The 20945-nt window shown below is 40.3% G+C and overlaps 1 pseudogene; it reads left to right on the plus strand.

The window, feature by feature from the left end:
* The first annotated feature begins 5790 nt into the window (after window positions 1-5790).
* On the plus strand, window positions 5791-16120 carry LOC146401485 (butyrophilin subfamily 1 member A1 pseudogene; annotated as a pseudogene).
* Window positions 16121-20945: the final 4825 nt, after the last annotated feature.

Raw genomic sequence — 20945 nt, forward strand, 5'->3', positions numbered from 1 at the left:
TGGCAGCCTAAAATGCTATAACAGTCTACCCAAATGAGTAGATGTTTCTTTCATATATGTTTAACAATCTTTCAACTCGTGCACACCACTACTATCCCGTAATCCTCTCCAGCCATTTGCATTCCCTTACTTTTGGTAGGCAGTTTTCTTAAACATTTCTCTTTCTTTAAACTTGCAACTACTGACTCCTTATTCTCAGTTTATGACTGTATTCCTTCTTTGAATTTAATAATAAGAAGAAACCGAAGAAAAATCCATCATGAGGGAACTATCTGAACTTTTTAGCAACAAATAGAACAAACTTATTCAATTCTGTATTTCTCTGTTATTCCTTCCTCACTGTTATATTAGGGAAGAATCTCTCTTCCTTTACTTGAGATACTGATCCTTCTTCTCTCCGTCCATCCTGTACTGCCCTCTCTGGTACTGGGATCCCCCAGTTATTCCTCCTCAGCCTTTGTACTAGCTTCTTCCTATGTACCTTAAAATTTTGAAAATCTTTCTCATTTAAAACGAAAGCAATACAATATTCTATCAACCCCCATATCTTGTCATAATCAACATCCTCAGAATAGTTATCATATAATCTATTCATATTGCCTGTTTCCTTTTCATCCTCAGCATATTGTATCATATGTGTTTTGTGTCCTCCCTTCCCAACTCCTCAAATTTAACATACCGAATTACTAATCTCTAGTATTCAGCATGTGACCTTATTTGGAATTAGGGTCATTCAAGGTGTAATTAGCTAGGATGGGGTCATGTTAGATTAGGGTGGTTTCCTAATCTAACATGACTGGTGTCCTCATAAAAAGGTGAAATGTGGACACAGATTGCTGGCAAAGCATCAGATGTTAGGAGAGAGGCATGGAAGGGACCATTTTTTAGTGCTTTCAAGGGAGTATGACCCTGCTGATACCTTGGTTTCAGATTTCTAGCATCTGCAATTGTGAGATGATAATCTTCTGTTGTTTAATCTACTCGGTTTATCAGCCCTTGCAAATTAATACACTCTATTTTATCTATTTTTATCTATTTTTGGATGGTGCCTGTCTGTCACACAGAACCATCTATAAACCTGGCTCAACTTTTCTCCTTCTCTGAGGGCTAGTTGTAGGGAACTCACCATGGGTCCATAGGCACAGACTGGGAAAGATAAGAGAGTATAGCAAGACTGGGGACCATGGGCATTAGAACCAATTTTTTATGGAAATTATTTGTATCCTCAGGGCCTGCCCAAGCCTGATCTCATATACCCCTTCCACTGGATGTGGTGCTGCACAGGCTCAACTTTATGGCTTGGTGGGTGTGATGTTTTGATTTAGAATAAATATATGTTTGGTCTTTGTCTCTATTCTTGGCTTAGAGTGCCTAAAACCCTGGGAATTTCCTAAGAGATGAGAACAATAAAGGCGTCTTTTGTTATGATAATAAGGAGGTTTTTTAGAAAGCCAGGTAACCTAAGAAAGTGTTCTTATTTGGCAAGTGATTAGAGGGTTAAAATTTTGAGCCATCTGGTGGGGCGGGGGAGAGGAGCTGGAGTTTGAATTAAACCTGAAAAGGACTAGGCTCTGAGAGTCAGGGTTGGTGAACACACGGAGATTTGGGGAGAGTGGTGTGCCCCTTCCCGCATACCTTGCCCTGTGCATTGCTTCCATCTGGCTGTTCCTGAGTTATATCCTTTTATAATGAACTGGTGACCTAGTAAGTAAAATTTTGCTCTGAGTTCTGTGAGCTGCTCTAGCAAATTTGTCAGATTAGAGGCTGGGTCCTGGAAACTTCCAGTCTAAAGGAGAACAAGTAACAACCTGGACTTGTGATTGGTCTCTGAAGTAGGGGGCAGTGCTGTAGGACTGAGACCTTACCCTGTGTGATGTGATGCTATCTCCAGGTGGATAGTGTCAGAATGGAGATGAATCGTAGGACACGTACCTCATGTTGGAGAATTGTTTTGTGGTGTGAGGAAAAAACCAGTATCAAAATCAGTGTTGGAATGGTAGTGTATCAGATAACACCCAGTTTCTAATTGGAAGCTCAGGTCGCATGCTAATTTGTGACTCATGGGCATGTGTTCAGTCTCTGCTAAGATCCAGGGGCAAGCCAAAAACTGTTTCTGCAAAAGAGAGAAGTTGTGCGCAGAGGATGACAGAAATGTCCCCCCAACAATCTAAGGGACTGCTTTGTGACTCACCTATATGGGTCTATGAAAGTCTCAAACAGCATCTCTAAAACTACCACTTTAGGCACCACTGAATTTGTTGCAGCCTGTAGCCCAAGTGGCAGAACAGCTTGCATGGCTGCCCATACTCGATGTAGAGCCTTCTTTTGTTCTGTATCCCACTCAAAACAAAGAGTTTCCAGTCACATAAATGGGAAGGGGTGGCACACCTAGATGAAGAATATGATGCCACCCCAAATCCGAAGAGGCCCACTAGGCGTTATGACTCTTTTTTGGTGGAGAGAGAGGCCAGATGCCACAAAATTATCTTTAACCTTAGAAAGAATATCTCTATATGCCGTACAGCACTAAACCTCTAGAAATTTCACTAGTGTAGAAGTTCCCTGAATCTTTGTTGGACTTATTTCCCATCTTCTGAATGTCAATATCTTTCTTACCAATAAATTCAGAGTAGTTGCTACATTGTGTTCACTAGGTCTAGTCAGCACAATGTCATCAATGTGACTGAACAGTGTAATGTCCATGGAAGGGAAAGGTGACCAAGGTCCCTGGAGACTAAATTGCAACATAGGGCTAGAGAGTAGATATGCCCCTGAAGTAGGACAGAGAAGTTATATTGGTGGCCTTGCTCATTGAAAGCATTACTGCTTCTGGTGGTCTCTAACAACGAGTATCAAGGAAAAGCACTTGCAAAATCAATAGCTACTTATCAGAGGGTATGTTAATTTGCTCAAGCAATAAAACCACATCTAATACAGCAGATACAATTGAGGTCACCACCTGGTTAAGTTTGTGATAATCCATGATCATCCTCCCACCTGTTTTCTGTATAAGCCAAGTCGGTGCATTGAAGGAAGATGTGGGAAATCACTACCTCTGTGTCCTTCAAGTCACTGACAATGGCACTAATCTCTGCAGTCACTCCAGGAAAATGGTATTTGTGTATTATTTTCATAGAAGTCTTCCACTTGGCCTTTTTTTTTTTTTTTTTTTAACCCTAATAGCTTTCATCCCACTTGTCGGGAACAAATGTGGATATTCTGCCGTATTCTGAGTGAGTCTATTCCAATTATGCATTCTGAAACTGGGTAAATGACCACAGGATGGGTTTGGGGGCCTATTCTACCCAGTGTAAAATGAACCCAAGCTAAAACTCCTTGGATCACCTACCCTTCATAAGCTTGTACTCTTGACTTGTGGACTTCAGTAAAGTTTGAGGTCTCCTGGAATTAGTGTCAGCTCAGAGTCAGTGTCCAGAAATCCGTGAAAGGTCTGATTATTTCCTTTTACCCAGTACATAGTCACCCTGGTCACCACAGGTCCCTCTGAGGAGGGTTTGGAGGAAGAGTAACTGCATGAATTTTTGACACTCTCTTTCATTAATTTTTAATGAAAGACCTTAAGACCTTCAACTGACTAGATGAGGCCGTCTCTATTACAGAGGTTAATATGCTTAAAGTCAGTTGATTTTAGATGCTAACCATACCTGCAACATATCTTCACAGTAGCATCTCGATCATCGGTTGATTAAATAACTGAGTACGATAGCCTAGCCAGGCTGACAAATAAAACGATGAGCATAGGCTCAACCTCTATCCTTCTAATCAGTATAATCAAGTTAGCTAAGGAAGGCATCCATAATACCTTATGAGATTCTTGGTACCTCTCTGCCCAGCTGTCAGGCTTAGATAAACTGAAGGTATTATTTACTCTGCCCTAGGAAGTTAATTCCAAACAGGTATTCCCAAACCAATGGACACATTCTGAAGTTATTTGTTAAGTTTAAACCTCCCAACGCACTGGATGATGGTCCAAGGAAGGATCTCACATGCTTATGATTCATGCGTTGACCCTAAACACTACCGTTTGAATCAGCTTCCCTTTGGTTTCTATACCAATTGACACTGTGACATTGAAATAATGATTTGTATTAATTATGCTTTGGCTATGCACATAAGACAACTATGAACAATATGGAATGAAGGGTTTGCAATAGGTATTTGACTATAGAATTGTTGGAGCTGATCAAGATGTCTACAAAAATCCACTGCAAGGGTTTACTAATTTTTTAATGTTAGTGACAGCTTGTCAATTTAATGTTAAAAAATGGTCACCGGTTTTGATTTGAATACATGTATTTGGAAACTCTTTTCCTCCCATAAGAATGGATAAGTTATTTTGGTTTATCAGCCTGAAGCATGTCAGAAAAATCAGGGATCATGTTTCTAAAAATTATATGCCGAGAGCATCTTAAAAATAGAATATTGCTGGATTAGGTAGATGTGGTATTATATATATATATATATATATATATATATATATATATATATATATATATATAATGGAATACTACTCAGCCATTACAAAGAACAAAATAATGCCTTTGCAGCAACATGGATGAAACTAGAGACTCTCATACTGAGTGAAGTAAGTCAGAATGTGAAAGACAAAAACCACATGATATCACTTATATCTGGAATCTAATATAGGGCACAAATGAACCTTTCCACAGAAAAGAGAATCATGGAGATGTAGAATTGACTTGTGGTCGCCAAAGGGGAGGGGGAGGGTGTGAGATAGATGGTGTGCTTGGGGTTAATAGATGCAGACTATTGCCTTTGGAATGGATTAGCAATGAGATCCTGCTGTGTAGCACTGGAAACTATGTCTGGTCACTTATGATGGAGCATGATAATGTGAGAAAAAAGAATGTATACATGTATGTGTAACTGGGTCACCATGCTGTGCAGTAGAAAATTGACAGAACACTGTAAACCAGCTATAATGGGAAAAAATAAAAATCATAAATAATAGAATACAGGGAATTTCTGATGTCAGAATTTGAGGCAGCCCACTGCCTAGGTCATAAATACATGAATTCAATATTCTTTTTACTGAACTACTTTAAAGGAGATTTTAATTTTCAGGAAAAATTACCATAAGGAGGTACCCACTGAGGAACTTTTCTGTGTGGGTGAGCTGGTAGTTTGGAGCAGCTGGTTTGAGGGGGCCTGTCCATTCACATGATGACTACAGTTGTGGGAATTAGTCCTGCCAGAGGTCCCTCATATGCCCTTCCTTAGGCCCAGACAAGGTGACAGAGAGAGTTGAGTTCCCTGATCTCTAACATGGAGAAAGGACCATAGTGAATGGTGGTCTGAGAGTCTTCATCTCTGGTACTTGATATGGCAGCAGCCACTTCCTAGGGCTTTGGAGTAAATAAACTAGAATCTTTCATTGAAAACTGACTGCAAGAGAATGTAGAAGAAATAAATCACTTGGAGAGAAAGTGCTGAAAAAGAACATTAAACTTTTTACTCAAGAATTCAGGGAAAAGAGATAAGAGATGTGGAGGAAGAGAGAAGGCCCTGAGGATGTAAGAGATAACTTGTAAAGGAAGAAGAGTGAAATGCCAAGAGCAGGAAGCTAAGCCCCTCCCTTACCCCTGGAAGGGATGCCTTCCCAAGCTTGCTATTTCTGCTCCCACAGACTTTCCCAGTCCCTTTCTTTTGACTTCCCAGTAGCCAGTGCTCTGTAATCCTCCAGGTCCTAGACCTCAGTTTTTACTCCCTTGGGTGGGGCTCTCTGCTGCTAGGGGTGAGCCCTAATTAATGTCGTCTATGTTCAGCTGCCACTCGGACCTCATCACACACTCTTGTGCTAAAGGAAAGTTTCTCAAAAAGGATAAACGCAGTTATTATTACATGTTGATGCTCTTTGTAGCTCCGCCTTTGGCCTCTGGGCATGGTGGTTTTAACCAATCTCCTAAGAGTGGGCCCATAGGTATTCTTAAAGAATTTTATGTTATGTGAGAGAGCAGAATCCCCTTGCTCCATAAGTCAGTTTTGTGAATGGAGAGAGTACTCTGTGGAGCACAGAATCCCACGCCTCAACTGTGCCATCAAAGCAACATAAACATTTTAGAACGTTCTTGATGTGACACACAACAAGTGTTTATTAATTTGGAAAATTCGTGACTTAAACATGCCAAGGAGAATATACTCTATATATTCATAACACAATTTTTTTTTTTTTTTACCGACTCTGCTGAACAAAACAGATCAATTCCTGGCTGTCATGGACTTCATTCCTACACCGTTTACCTCTCTCTGACAACTTGCTTGAGCTTGAACTCTTTCGGTCTTTTTGTCTTATTGAGTAATAGATAATTGGTTATCCCCAGAAGATATTGATACATTATTGTTAACTGAAGTTTCATGTTTGTTTAGATGTCCTTACTTTTTATTTACTATCATTTTCTGCTACAAACCCCATATTACATTTTGTATTTTTTTCATTTATAACAATTTTTATTTTTTGCATTATAGCTGGTTTAGATGTTTCTCCTCTTGGCTATGGCAATTTCTCGGATTTTCCTTGGTTTGAAAGTGACCTTGACAATTTTCAGGAGTCCTTGTCAGGAATTTTATATGTCATCAAACTGAGAGTTGTCTGGTGTTTTTCTCATGGAAAGACAAGAGGAAGATTGCAGAGGTAAACTGCCATTTTCATCACATCATATCAAGTGTATATGCTATCAACACGATTTATGTTGGACTCATTGACCTCACTGAAGTAAGGTTTATGAGCTTTCTCCACTGCACAATTATTCCTTTCCACCTCCCATTTCCATACCATACACCGTGGAAAGCATCACTATGTGTGAACCCCCACATCTAAGGAGTGAAAAGTTATGCTTCCCCTCCTTGAGGACAAAGTAATACAACCTATGTATATTACTTGGAATTCATTTACATGAAATGTTTGTCTCTTTTTCTCCTGATTAATTAATTTAATCATTTGTTTTTTTATCAAGATGGATGGACTTATGCATATTTATTTTATACTTTAGGTTAAGGCAATATTATTTAATCTTGTTATTTAAATTGTTCCAGCTTTGGCCATTGGGAGCCCTTTCATTTGGCTTCTGCACCTCTTTGATATGCCCTCATCAACTTTTTTAGCCCTTTTTACTTTCTGATACTACAAAATGCTTCAGAGCCAGTCCTAGAATCAACCATTTCTCCGTGGAGCCCCGCATGGTTCTTTTTATTGGAGAATGGTAGTAAAAAGTACATCTGGGAGTTCCTGCTCTGGCTCAACAGGCTGGGCAGTGTTTTGCGAGCATTGGGATGCAGGTTCCATCCCCAGCCTGGCACAGTGGGCTAAGGATCTAGTGTTGCCGCTGCTGTGGCTTCAGTGGTGACTTTGGCTCAGATGTGATCCCTGGCCTGGGAGGCTAAAAAAGCTGCTGGGAGGCTAAAAAAGCAAACAAACAAAAAGCAGTATCTGGTTGCTAGGTTTGTGGAGCTTCTTTTTTAAATCTTTCCTTACTTTCATTGATCAAACAAAGGAGATAGGGTAGACTTTAAAGATTTGTCTTCTTTTGAGGTGATCCTGTCTTTACTTTTGGTTCTGGATCAAGGTTGTTTCCTGTTGTTGCTACTGACATTTCCTAAGTGCACATTCTAGTAAATTTGGAAAATTTAGCACGAATCTTCTGTTAATATCATCTGTGGATCTACTTGTAAATCAGGAAATCCCTCTACCTCCAGAAAGAGTTCACTGAGATAAATAACTAATCCTATGGCTGGGATTTTTGGTGACAAGTAGTTCAAATCTGAGGGAAGGGATACCGATTCTTAGCAAACATGAACCCTTAAAAAGGAGCTTATTTATACCTCTCAGAGTGCCAGAATCTCCTCAATACCATCTCCAAAGCTATTGTGATCCCATAACAATCTCCATTGTGTGACCGTTTGCTCTTGATGGATTACCTCTCTGAAGCAGGTGACATTTTTATCTTCAGCAGCTGTTATCATTTCTCTCTTATACAGGTTGCAAATTTGACTTTAAGAAATCTCCACAAAATAGTCCTAATTCTGCTTGATGACTTCTCAGGATGACCACTGTTCCACATGCTTAGTCCTTTAGGTGTTTGAATATTATTACCTTAATCGCCCAAAGGTTTTTCCTTTTCAGATTGTATTATTTTCTTAAGGCTACTCTAACAAATTACCAAAAACTTGGTGGTTTAAAAGATCAGAAATTTATTCTCTCCCAGTTCCGAAAGCCAGATGTCTGAAATCAAGGTCTTAGTAGCAGTGCACCCTCTCTGAAACCTCTAGGTGAAAGTATTTTCTGTTTCTTCCAGCTTCTGGTGGTGACACAGACATTCCTTGGTTTGTGGTTATATAACTTCTATCTGTGCTTCCATTTTCCCAAGGCCACCTTCTCTGCATGTATCTCTTATAAGGACATTTATTTTTGAATTTAGAGCCTACTTGGAACATTGAGGAAGGTTTTCTCTCAATATCCTTAATTTAATTACATTTACAATTGCTCTTTTTCCAGATAAGGTTGAGTTCATAGGTTCTGGGGATTAAGACATGGATCGATCTTTCGGGAAGCCACCATTCAACCACTCCACAGGCTCAACATCTTCAATCATTTTAACCATTTATTCTTCTTTGGGGGGTGTCCAAATTATTCTCAGTTAGAGTTGTCATATTCTTTTCATGATCAAATTTGTCAATTCCTTATCAAACTATGCCTCTAAGAACATGGTAGGTCCTGATGTAATCAGTGAATACTAGAATGAGACTACTATATTTTTCTGTATTGAGCAGTCAAATGAGTCCAATGACACTCATCAGAACATCAATGACAACTTTCAGAGAAGAGGGAAGTTTCTTCTAGAACTTGGACTCTATCATTTTCATTGCTTTCTTTTAATTGCTTGTTCATGAGAGAGACTGTGAAGGGAAACAGGAACCACAGGAGAAGGAGTGGTAGCTAGCAGGATCATGTCTAAGATGAGGTAGGTACTGAGTGTGGTTCTATCCCCTACCAGCGCTTGCCTGGGAGATTGAAGGATGCCCTGGAGGATTTCGTGTCCTTTCTCATCCTTATGCTCCTCCTTGTGGAGAACTTGTAATGTCACAGTGTTCTCTGGGAATTCAGAAGGAAGAGAAAATTTGAAACGGTTATCCATTCGATAACCAGAGATGGTTTTCCTGTGATACTGGTAAATGAAACATTTCTTTTCTCTCTCTCTGCTCATTCATTATGCTTGATGCTTAGAGATGCTGATTGAAGGGGAAAAAAATCCCCCAAAGAGAAAGAGAATCCTTTTATACACTTGTTGACCATCTCTTCTGCACAGGGGACTCTGCTAGGCATAAGAGGATGTTGGCTCCCCTCAGAGAATGCATGAGTAATGAAATGGTGTAAATATAGAAGTAACAATAATTCAAGAGGTATACCTTAATTTACGTTTTTGAGAATACACTTTTCTTTAGTTGTCATATAGAAGAGGGAAGAAATGATGTAAACTTTAAGTTTAACAGCATTATGGTTTCTTATTTCCCTGTGCTAATTCAGACTCTCCTTCCCTCACTTTTAGTTCATTAATTCAAAAGGAAAATAGAAACTTCCAAAGTAAACCACATAGGGTATATATTCCCAAATGACTGTTTAGTAGTATGTGCACAGAATAATGATTGGACACTATTCACAATACAAACATTGTCAGAATTTAATTTTTATTTTTTGGTCTTTTTTTTTTTTTTTTGCCTTTTTTATGGCCACATTGGTGGCATATGGAGGTTCCCATGCTAGGGGTCTAATCAGAGCTGTAGCTGCCGGGCTACACCACAGCCACAGCAACGGGGGATCCGAGCTGTGTCTGCGACCTACACCACAGCTCATGGCACTGCCGGATCCTTAACCCACTGAGTGAGGCCAATGATTGAACCTGCAACCTCATGGTTCCTAGTCGGATTCGTTAACCACTGAGCCACATCGGGAACTCCCATGTCAGACATTTTAAAAGAGGACATATGGGATCAATTTCCAACAAAATAGGCTGTTATTTCATTCCATTTAATGTCTGAGTAATATTCCATCGTGTATATGTACCACATCTTCTTTAGCCATTCCTCTGTCGATGGGCATTTAGGTTGTTTCCATGTCTTGGCTATTGAAAATAGTGCTGCAATGAACATCGGAGTACATGTGTCTTGGAGAGTCTAGGTTTTCTCTGGATAGATGCCCAGGAGTAGGATTGCTGGATGAAAGTGTAGTTCTATTTTTTCTTTTCTGAGGAATCTCTACACTGTCTTCCACAGTGGTTGCACCAATTTAAAATCCCACCAACATTTTTCTCCACACCCTCTCCAGCATTTATTGTTTGTAGACTTTTTTTTTTTTTTTTTTTTTTTTTTTTGTCTTTTTGCTATTTATTGGGCCGCTCTCGCGGCATATGGAGGTTCCCAGGCTAGGGGTTGAATCGGAGCTGTAGCCACCGCCCTACGCCAGAGCCACAGCAACACGGGATCCGAGTCGCATCTGCGACCTACACCACAGCTCACGGCAACGCCGGATCGTTAACCCACTGAGCAAGGGCAGGGACCGAACCTGCAACCTCATGGTTCCTAGTCGGATTCGTTAACCACTGTGCCACGACGGGAACTCCTGTTTGTAGACTTTTTGATGATGGCCATTCTAGCTGGTGTAAGGTGATAACCTGATTGTGGTTTTGATTTGCATTTCTCTAATAATGAGTGATGTTGAATACCTTTTCATGTGTTTTTTGGCCATCTGTATGTCTTTGGAGAATTGTCTGTTTAGCTCTTCTGCCCATTATTTGATGGGGGGGTTAGTTTTTTTGTTTTTTGGTATTGAGCGGTAGGAGGCGTTTACAGATTTTGGAGATGAATCCCTTGTCAGTCGCTTCATTTGCAAAGATTTTCTCCCATTCTGTGGGTTGTCTTTTTGTTTTGTTTAGGGTTTCCTTTGCTGTGCAGAAACTCTTAAGTTTGATTAGGTTGTATTTGCTTACTTTTGTTTTTACTGTCATTACTCTAAGAAGTGGATTTGAAAAGATGTTGCTGTCATTTACGTTGGAGCATATTTGGCCTATGTTTTCCTCTAAGAATTTTATAGTGTCTGGTCTTCTATCTAAGTCTTTAATCCATTTTGAGTTTATTTTTGTGTATGGTGTTAGGGACTGTTCTAATTTCATTCTTTTCTGTGTGGCTGTCCAGTTTTCCCAGCACCACTTATTGAACAGGCTGTCTTTTCTGCATTGTATAGTCTTGCCTCCTGTGTCATAGCTTAGATGGCTGTATGTGCGTGGGTTGAATTCTGGGCTTTCTATCCTGTTCCACTGATGTATATGTCTGTCTTTGGGCTGGTACCTTACTGTTTTGAGGATTGTTGCTTTGTAGTATAGTCTGAAGTCAGGGAGCCTGATTCCTCCAGCTCCATTTTTCTTTTTCGGGATGTCTTTGGCTATTCTGGGTCTTTCGTGCTTCCAAACAAACTTTAAAATATTTTGTTCGAGTTCTGTGAAAAATATCCTTGGTCATTGGTTAGGGGTTGCATTGAATCTGTAGATTGCTTTGGGTAGTATAGTCATTTTGATAATATTAACACTTCGAATCCAAGAGCATGGCATGTCTTTCTATCTATTTGCGTCATCTTTGGTTTCTTTCATCAGTGTCTTCTAGTTTTCGGAGTACAGGTCTTTTGTCTCTTTAGGTAGGTTTACTCCTAGGTATTTTATTCTTTTGGATGCGATGGTAAATGGGATTGCTTCCCTAATTTCTCTTTCTTTCATTGTTAGTGTATAGAAATGCCATCGATTTCTGTGTATTGATTTTGTATCCTGCAACTTTGCCAAAGTCATGAATGAGCTCTAACAGTTTTCTGGTAGCTTCTTTAGGATTCTCTAGGTATGGTATCATGTCATTTGCAAATAGTGATAGTTTTACTTCTTCCTTTCCAATTTGGATTCCTTTTATTTCTTTTACTTCTCTGATTGCTGTGGCTAGGACTTCCAAAACTATGTGGAAGAGTACTGGCGAGAGCGGACATCCTTGTCTTGTTCCTGATCTCAGCGGGAATTCTTTCAGCTTTTCACCATTGAGAATGATGTTCGCTGTGGGTTTGTCATATATGGCCTTTATCATGTTGAGGTAGGTTCCCACTGTGCCCACTTTCTGAGTGGTTTTTATCAGAAATGGGTGTTGGATTTTGTCAAAGGCTTTTTCTGCATCTATAGAGAGGATCATATGGTTTTTATTCTTCAGTTTGTTAATGTGGTGTATCACATTGATGGATTTGTGGATATTGAAGAACTCTTGCATCCCTGGGACAGATCCCACTGGATCATGATGTACAATCCTTTGAATGTATTGTTGTATGTTAAAGTCCCCCACTATGATTGTGTTATTATCAATTTCTCCTTTTAAGGTTGTTAGCAGTTGCCTTATATATTGTGGTGAACGTATGTTGGGTGCATAGATATTTAAAATTGTTATAACACCTTCTTGGAGTGATCCTTTGATCATTATGTAATGTCCTTCATTGTCCTGAAAATATTCTTCATTTTAAAATCTATTTTGTTTGATATGAGTATTAGCTACTGCAGCTTTCTTTTGATCCCCATTTGCATGAAATATTTTCTTCCATCCTCTCACTTTCAATTTGTATGTGTCCCTACAAGTGAAGTGGGTCTCTTGAAGACAGCATATATATGGGTCTTGTTTTTGTATCCATTCTGCCAGTCTATGTCTTTTGGTTGGGGATTTAGTCCATTCACATTTAAGGTAATTATTGATATGTATGTTTTTATTGCCATTTTCTTGATTGCTTTGGATTTGTTTTTGTTGCTCTTTTTTTCTTTCCTTCTTCTCTTCTTCTTTTCTGCCTACAGAAGTTCCTTTAGTATTTGTTGTAAGGCTGGTTTAGTGTTGCTGAATTCTCTCAGCTTTTGCTGATCTGAGAAGGTTTTGACTTCTTCTTCAAATCTGAAGGAGAACCTTGCTGGGTAGAGTAATCTTGGTTGGAGGTTTTTTCCTTTCATCGCATTGAGTATATCATGCCTCTCCCTTCTGGCCTGCAGAGCTTCTGTTGAAAAATCTGCTGATAGCCTTATCGGGGTTCCCTTGTATGTTATTTGTTTCTTTTCCCTAGCTGCTTTCAAGATTTTCTATTTGTCTTTAATTTTGGTCAGTTTGATTAGTATATGTCTCAGGGTGTTCCTCCTTGGGTTTATTTTGTATGGTACTCGTTGTGCTTCCTGGATTTGAGCGAGTGATTCCTTCCCCATGTTAGGGAATTTTTTGGCTATTATCTCTTGGAATATTTTTTCTGTTTCCTTCTCTCTCTCTTCTCCTTCTGGCACCCCTATAATACGGATGTTGGTGCATTTCACATTGTTCCAGAGTTCTCTGAGACTCTCTTCATTTGTTTTCAATCTTTTTTCTCTTTTCTGTTCTGCTGTGTAATTTCCACTAATCTGTCCTCCACCTCGCTTATTCATTCTTCTGCCTCCTGTATTCTGCTGTTGGTGGCTTCTAATGAATCCTTTATTTCAGTTATTGTATTTTGCATCTCTTCTTGCTTAAGTTTTTTATCTTGTATCTCTTTGGTCAGTGTTTCCTGTAAGTTATCCATTTTTGCCTCCAGTTTATTTCCAATATCTTGCATCATCTTCAGCATCAACAGCCTAAAGTCTTTTTCCTGGAGGCTGAGAATCTCCTCATGGCTTAGCTGTTTTTCTGGGGTTTTTTCTTTCTCCCTCATCTGAGTTATAGTTCTCTGTCTTTCATTCTTATAGGTTTTTGGTATGGTGACCTTTTTATAGATAATAGAGTTGTAGCCTCTCTTACTTCTGATGTCTGCCCCCCTGTAGCTGAAGTCAGTATGGGGGCTTGGTGTAGGCTTCCTGATGGGAGGGGCTGATGCCTGCCCCCTGGTAGGAGGAGCTGATTCCTATCCCTCTGGTGGGTGGGGCTTAGTCTCTGGATGGGATTAGAAGCAGCTGTGTGCCTGAGGGGTCTTTAGGTAGCCTGTTTACTCAGGGGTGGGGCTGTGATCCCACATGGATTGTTGTTTGCCCTGGGGCTTCTCAGCAGCTGGCTGACAGGTGGGGCCAGATTTTCCCATAATGGCCACCTCCAGAGAAAGGTGCTGCTGCTGAATATTCCAGAGAGCTTTGCTTCCAATGTCCTTCCCTCACAACAAGCTACATTCACCCCTGTTTTCTCAGGATGTCCTCCAAGAACTGCAGTCAGGTTTGACCCAGATTCCCTTGGAGACTTTGCTTTGCCCTGGGACTCAGTGCACGTGAAAGTCTGTGTGCCCCTTTTAAGAATGGGGTCTCCGTTTCCCCCAGTCCTGTGGAGCTCTTGCACACAAGCCCCACTGGCCTTCAATGCCAGATGCCCTGGGGCTCTTTCTCCCTGTGCTAGATCCCCACACGTGAGAGTTTGATGTGTGGCTCAGAACTCTCACTCTTGTAGGTGAGTCTCTGTGAACCAGTTAGTTTCCAGTCTATGGAGCTTCCCATCCAGGAGGTATGGAGTTGTTTATATCATGAAATAGACCCTCCTACCTCTTGATTTGTCCTCCTCTTTTTCTTCTGGAGTAGGGTATATTTTTTAAGGTTTCCGGTCCATTTTGGTGAAGTGTGCTCAGACTTTAGTTGTGAATTTTGTTGTTTTTAGGAGAGAAGTTGAGCTCCAGTCCTTCTATTCTGCCATCTTAATTCTGTCTCCACAAAGATATTTTAAATAAATATCTATGTGTGTACAACAAATACTGAAAATCAAAGAAACTCAAAGCACCCCCTAGATTACCCAATATTTTAACAGATAATAATGTGTTTGAAACATTAAATTGTAGCCATTTTAAACTGCAACATTGTGTTTTGAGCATATGTACACTGGTATTCATGGGCTGAAATCTGAGGACACTAACATGAAAAATACTTTCTTTGGTCAGATACACCATGTTCCCTATTTTCTTGGAGACACCCTAAATAGTTTATAGATATTTATCCTATAGGAACGTTGACTTAGAAGACACAGAAGATGGGTCAGGTCTCAAGTCAGACACAATTTAATAGATTGTGAAAAGAAGTTCAAGTTATGAAAGAGTATATTCCTTGGTTGCTCTTATGCTTGACATAATCTTAGGAAATTTATTATATTCATGGTATTCTGGACAGACAGGCAGATTTATTTTTCAGATGGTGAGATCTCATGATTATTTTTTCTTTATATATTAGAGGAACGAGGAAATCGAAGCTGGTGAGTCTATCAAGATCCAGCAGGGAACTTGCTTTTTGTGGAGTGGCTGGAGGATTGCTGGGTAAAAGTGAGCTGGATCTACCCAGGGCCAGAGGAGTCCTGACAGAACGGGAGCCTTCTGGCCCATGCCTACGACCATTGCCAGAAACTTGATAGTCCACTTGTCTTTGCAGCAAATGTGACCCTGGATGAAGCCACTGCCCATCCTGCCCTCCTCGTGTCTGAAAGAGGGAGGCGAGTTACCTGGCAAGAAACTTGTCAAGATCTTCCCAGATCCACACAGAGATTCAACTCCATTCCCTGTGTGCTGGGTCAGCTGCGCATCAACTCAGGGAGGGCCTACTGGGAGGTGGAGGTTGGGGACATGCAATCTTGGGACTTGGGAATTTGTAGAGATAATGTGACCAGGGAGGGGGTATTCACTATGTCCCCACAGAATGGTTTCTGGGCCATTAGGCTCTATGACGGGGACTACTGGGCCCTCACCTCCCCGGAAACTTCTCTTCCTCTAAGAGAAAGACCCCTTAAGGTGGGGATATTCCTGGATTATGAGGCTGGAGATGTATCTTTCTACAACATGACAGATGGATCCCACATTTTCACCTTTCCCCAGAACACATTCTATGGTGTCCTGAGACCACTTTTCAGACTTTGGTCCTCTGACTCGGGCTCCCTAAACATCTGTTCAGCTGAAGGAGAATGTACTGATGTAATTCATAAGTCTACCCTCCAGGTGAAATGATCACTTTGCCCCAAAGAAGATCGCATTTCTCCCCTAGCAAGATATAAATACATTTTTTCCTAGTCCCTACTGGTTCATTGTCAATATAAAGCTCTGTGACACAGACTTGATGATTGTCCCTCATATCAGTTCTTCCTGTTTTTGTCATATATTCCTTCTCATTATTACCTTTTCCTATGACAACCTCCTACAAGTATTAGATTTCTTACACCCCCTTAGTGCATGTGACTAAAGGATGGTGTTGTATTAAAAGGTGAATTACAAGGATGTGTCCTTAAAGGAAAATTGTGTCTTTCTTTTCTTCTTTACTTTTCTTCTGGCTATAAAGTGTCATGATTAATGGAACTCAAAAGACATATATGACCATGTAATATGACGCAGATGGTAGAGAAATTGAAATGAACTTGGGAGTCTGACAACTCCATGGAGCCCCTCTATTGCCCAATTCTAGAATTCTTTTCTGTGAAACATAAACATTTATATCTTTAATCAATTTATGTGTTGGATATTTGTCCCTTGTGATTGATTCTTACCCTTACCAGTGCCCTCTGCCTTTAAGTTGGGCAGCAGATGACATCCACATTGAATATGCAAGTGAAACTGGAGGTATAAGTCCTGTACTTGGTTACATAGCTACTCCTACTCCTGCACTGTGTCAGTCTCATCAGGCCCCTTTATGTCTCCTAATTCATTCGTCACTCCTGACTTCACTTCCTACCCTTTTCCCTACTTGGTGTCATGGCTAATAATTTCAAGTATTCTCTTCCTACGAAATGGAAATCCTGGTGTCATTGTTTTTCTGCCACAATAACTTGGCAAAATACAAATACAAATTAATCTAATTATACATTTGTATACTGGCAGCCTAAAATGCTATAACAGTCTACCCAAATGAGTAGATGTTTCTTTCATATATGTTTAACAATCTTTCAACTCGTGCACACCACTACTATCCCGTAATCCTCTCCAGCCATTTGCATTCCCTTACTTTTGGTAGGCAGTTTTCTTAAACATTTCTCTTTCTTTAAACTTGCAACTACTGACTCCTTATTCTCAGTTTATGACTGTATTCCTTCTTTGAATTTAATAATAAGAAGAAACCGAAGAAAAATCCATCATGAGGGAACTATCTGAACTTTTTAGCAACAAATAGAACAAACTTATTCAATTCTGTATTTCTCTGTTATTCCTTCCTCACTGTTATATTAGGGAAGAATCTCTCTTCCTTTACTTGAGATACTGATCCTTCTTCTCTCCGTCCATCCTGTACTGCCCTCTCTGGTACTGGGATCCCCCAGTTATTCCTCCTCAGCCTTTGTACTAGCTTCTTCCTATGTACCTTAAAATTTTGAAAATCTTTCTCATTTAAAACGAAAGCAATACAATATTCTATCAACCCCCATATCTTGTCATAATCAACATCCTCAGAATAGTTATCATATAATCTATTCATATTGCCTGTTTCCTTTTCATCCTCAGCATATTGTATCATATGTGTTTTGTGTCCTCCCTTCCCAACTCCTCAAATTTAACATACCGAATTACTAATCTCTAGTATTCAGCATGTGACCTTATTTGGAATTAGGGTCATTCAAGGTGTAATTAGCTAGGATGGGGTCATGTTAGATTAGGGTGGTTTCCTAATCTAACATGACTGGTGTCCTCATAAAAAGGTGAAATGTGGACACAGATTGCTGGCAAAGCATCAGATGTTAGGAGAGAGGCATGGAAGGGACCATTTTTTAGTGCTTTCAAGGGAGTATGACCCTGCTGATACCTTGGTTTCAGATTTCTAGCATCTGCAATTGTGAGATGATAATCTTCTGTTGTTTAATCTACTCGGTTTATCAGCCCTTGCAAATTAATACACTCTATTTTATCTATTTTTATCTATTTTTGGATGGTGCCTGTCTGTCACACAGAACCATCTATAAACCTGGCTCAACTTTTCTCCTTCTCTGAGGGCTAGTTGTAGGGAACTCACCATGGGTCCATAGGCACAGACTGGGAAAGATAAGAGAGTATAGCAAGACTGGGGACCATGGGCATTAGAACCAATTTTTTATGGAAATTATTTGTATCCTCAGGGCCTGCCCAAGCCTGATCTCATATACCCCTTCCACTGGATGTGGTGCTGCACAGGCTCAACTTTATGGCTTGGTGGGTGTGATGTTTTGATTTAGAATAAATATATGTTTGGTCTTTGTCTCTATTCTTGGCTTAGAGTGCCTAAAACCCTGGGAATTTCCTAAGAGATGAGAACAATAAAGGCGTCTTTTGTTATGATAATAAGGAGGTTTTTTAGAAAGCCAGGTAACCTAAGAAAGTGTTCTTATTTGGCAAGTGATTAGAGGGTTAAAATTTTGAGCCATCTGGTGGGGCGGGGGAGAGGAGCTGGAGTTTGAATTAAACCTGAAAAGGACTAGGCTCTGAGAGTCAGGGTTGGTGAACACACGGAGATTTGGGGAGAGTGGTGTGCCCCTTCCCGCATACCTTGCCCTGTGCATTGCTTCCATCTGGCTGTTCCTGAGTTATATCCTTTTATAATGAACTGGTGACCTAGTAAGTAAAATTTTGCTCTGAGTTCTGTGAGCTGCTCTAGCAAATTTGTCAGATTAGAGGCTGGGTCCTGGAAACTTCCAGTCTAAAGGAGAACAAGTAACAACCTGGACTTGTGATTGGTCTCTGAAGTAGGGGGCAGTGCTGTAGGACTGAGACCTTACCCTGTGTGATGTGATGCTATCTCCAGGTGGATAGTGTCAGAATGGAGATGAATCGTAGGACACGTACCTCATGTTGGAGAATTGTTTTGTGGTGTGAGGAAAAAACCAGTATCAAAATCAGTGTTGGAATGGTAGTGTATCAGATAACACCCAGTTTCTAATTGGAAGCTCAGGTCGCATGCTAATTTGTGACTCATGGGCATGTGTTCAGTCTCTGCTAAGATCCAGGGGCAAGCCAAAAACTGTTTCTGCAAAAGAGAGAAGTTGTGCGCAGAGGATGACAGAAATGTCCCCCCAACAATCTAAGGGACTGCTTTGTGACTCACCTATATGGGTCTATGAAAGTCTCAAACAGCATCTCTAAAACTACCACTTTAGGCACCACTGAATTTGTTGCAGCCTGTAGCCCAAGTGGCAGAACAGCTTGCATGGCTGCCCATACTCGATGTAGAGCCTTCTTTTGTTCTGTATCCCACTCAAAACAAAGAGTTTCCAGTCACATAAATGGGAAGGGGTGGCACACCTAGATGAAGAATATGATGCCACCCCAAATCCGAAGAGGCCCACTAGGCGTTATGACTCTTTTTTGGTGGAGAGAGAGGCCAGATGCCACAAAATTATCTTTAACCTTAGAAAGAATATCTCTATATGCCGTACAGCACTAAACCTCTAGAAATTTCACTAGTGTAGAAGTTCCCTGAATCTTTGTTGGACTTATTTCCCATCTTCTGAATGTCAATATCTTTCTTACCAATAAATTCAGAGTAGTTGCTACATTGTGTTCACTAGGTCTAGTCAGCACAATGTCATCAATGTGACTGAACAGTGTAATGTCCATGGAAGGGAAAGGTGACCAAGGTCCCTGGAGACTAAATTGCAACATAGGGCTAGAGAGTAGATATGCCCCTGAAGTAGGACAGAGAAGTTATATTGGTGGCCTTGCTCATTGAAAGCATTACTGCTTCTGGTGGTCTCTAACAACGAGTATCAAGGAAAAGCACTTGCAAAATCAATAGCTACTTATCAGAGGGTATGTTAATTTGCTCAAGCAGTAAAACCACATCTAATACAGCAGATACAATTGAGGTCACCACCTGGTTAAGTTTGTGATAATCCATGATCATCCTCCCACCTGTTTTCTGTATAAGCCAAGTCGGTGCATTGAAGGAAGATGTGGGAAATCACTACCTCTGTGTCCTTCAAGTCACTGACAATGGCACTAATCTCTGCAGTCACTCCAGGAAAATGGTATTTGTGTATTATTTTCATAGAAGTCTTCCACTTGGCCTTTTTTTTTTTTTTTTTTTAACCCTAATAGCTTTCATCCCACTTGTCGGGAACAAATGTGGATATTCTGCCGTATTCTGAGTGAGTCTATTCCAATTATGCATTCTGAAACTGGGTAAATGACCACAGGATGGGTTTGGGGGCCTATTCTACCCAGTGTAAAATGAACCCAAGCTAAAACTCCTTGGATCACCTACCCTTCATAAGCTTGTACTCTTGACTTGTGGACTTCAGTAAAGTTTGAGGTCTCCTGGAATTAGTGTCAGCTCAGAGTCAGTGTCCAGAAATCCGTGAAAGGTCTGATTATTTCCTTTTACCCAGTACATAGTCACCCTGGTCACCACAGGTCCCTCTGAGGAGGGTTTGGAGGAAGAGTAACTGCATGAATTTTTGACACTCTCTTTCATTAATTTTTAATGAAAGACCTTAAGACCTTCAACTGACTAGATGAGGCCGTCTCTATTACAGAGGTTAATATGCTTAAAGTCAGTTGATTTTAGATGCTAACCATACCTGCAACATATCTTCACAGTAGCATCTCGATCATCGGTTGATTAAATAACTGAGTACGATAGCCTAGCCAGGCTGACAAATAAAACGATGAGCATAGGCTCAACCTCTATCCTTCTAATCAGTATAATCAAGTTAGCTAAGGAAGGCATCCATAATACCTTATGAGATTCTTGGTACCTCTCTGCCCAGCTGTCAGGCTTAGATAAACTGAAGGTATTATTTACTCTGCCCTAGGAAGTTAATTCCAAACAGGTATTCCCAAACCAATGGACACATTCTGAAGTTATTTGTTAAGTTTAAACCTCCCAACGCACTGGATGATGGTCCAAGGAAGGATCTCACATGCTTATGATTCATGCGTTGACCCTAAACACTACCGTTTGAATCAGCTTCCCTTTGGT

This window comes from Sus scrofa, chromosome 7 (genome assembly GCF_054392235.1).
Source record: "Sus scrofa isolate SSC_HxYL_T2T_F1_AM1 chromosome 7, Sscrofa_HxYL_maternal_Yorkshire_Landrace_v2.0, whole genome shotgun sequence".
Lineage (NCBI taxonomy): Eukaryota > Metazoa > Chordata > Mammalia > Artiodactyla > Suidae > Sus > Sus scrofa.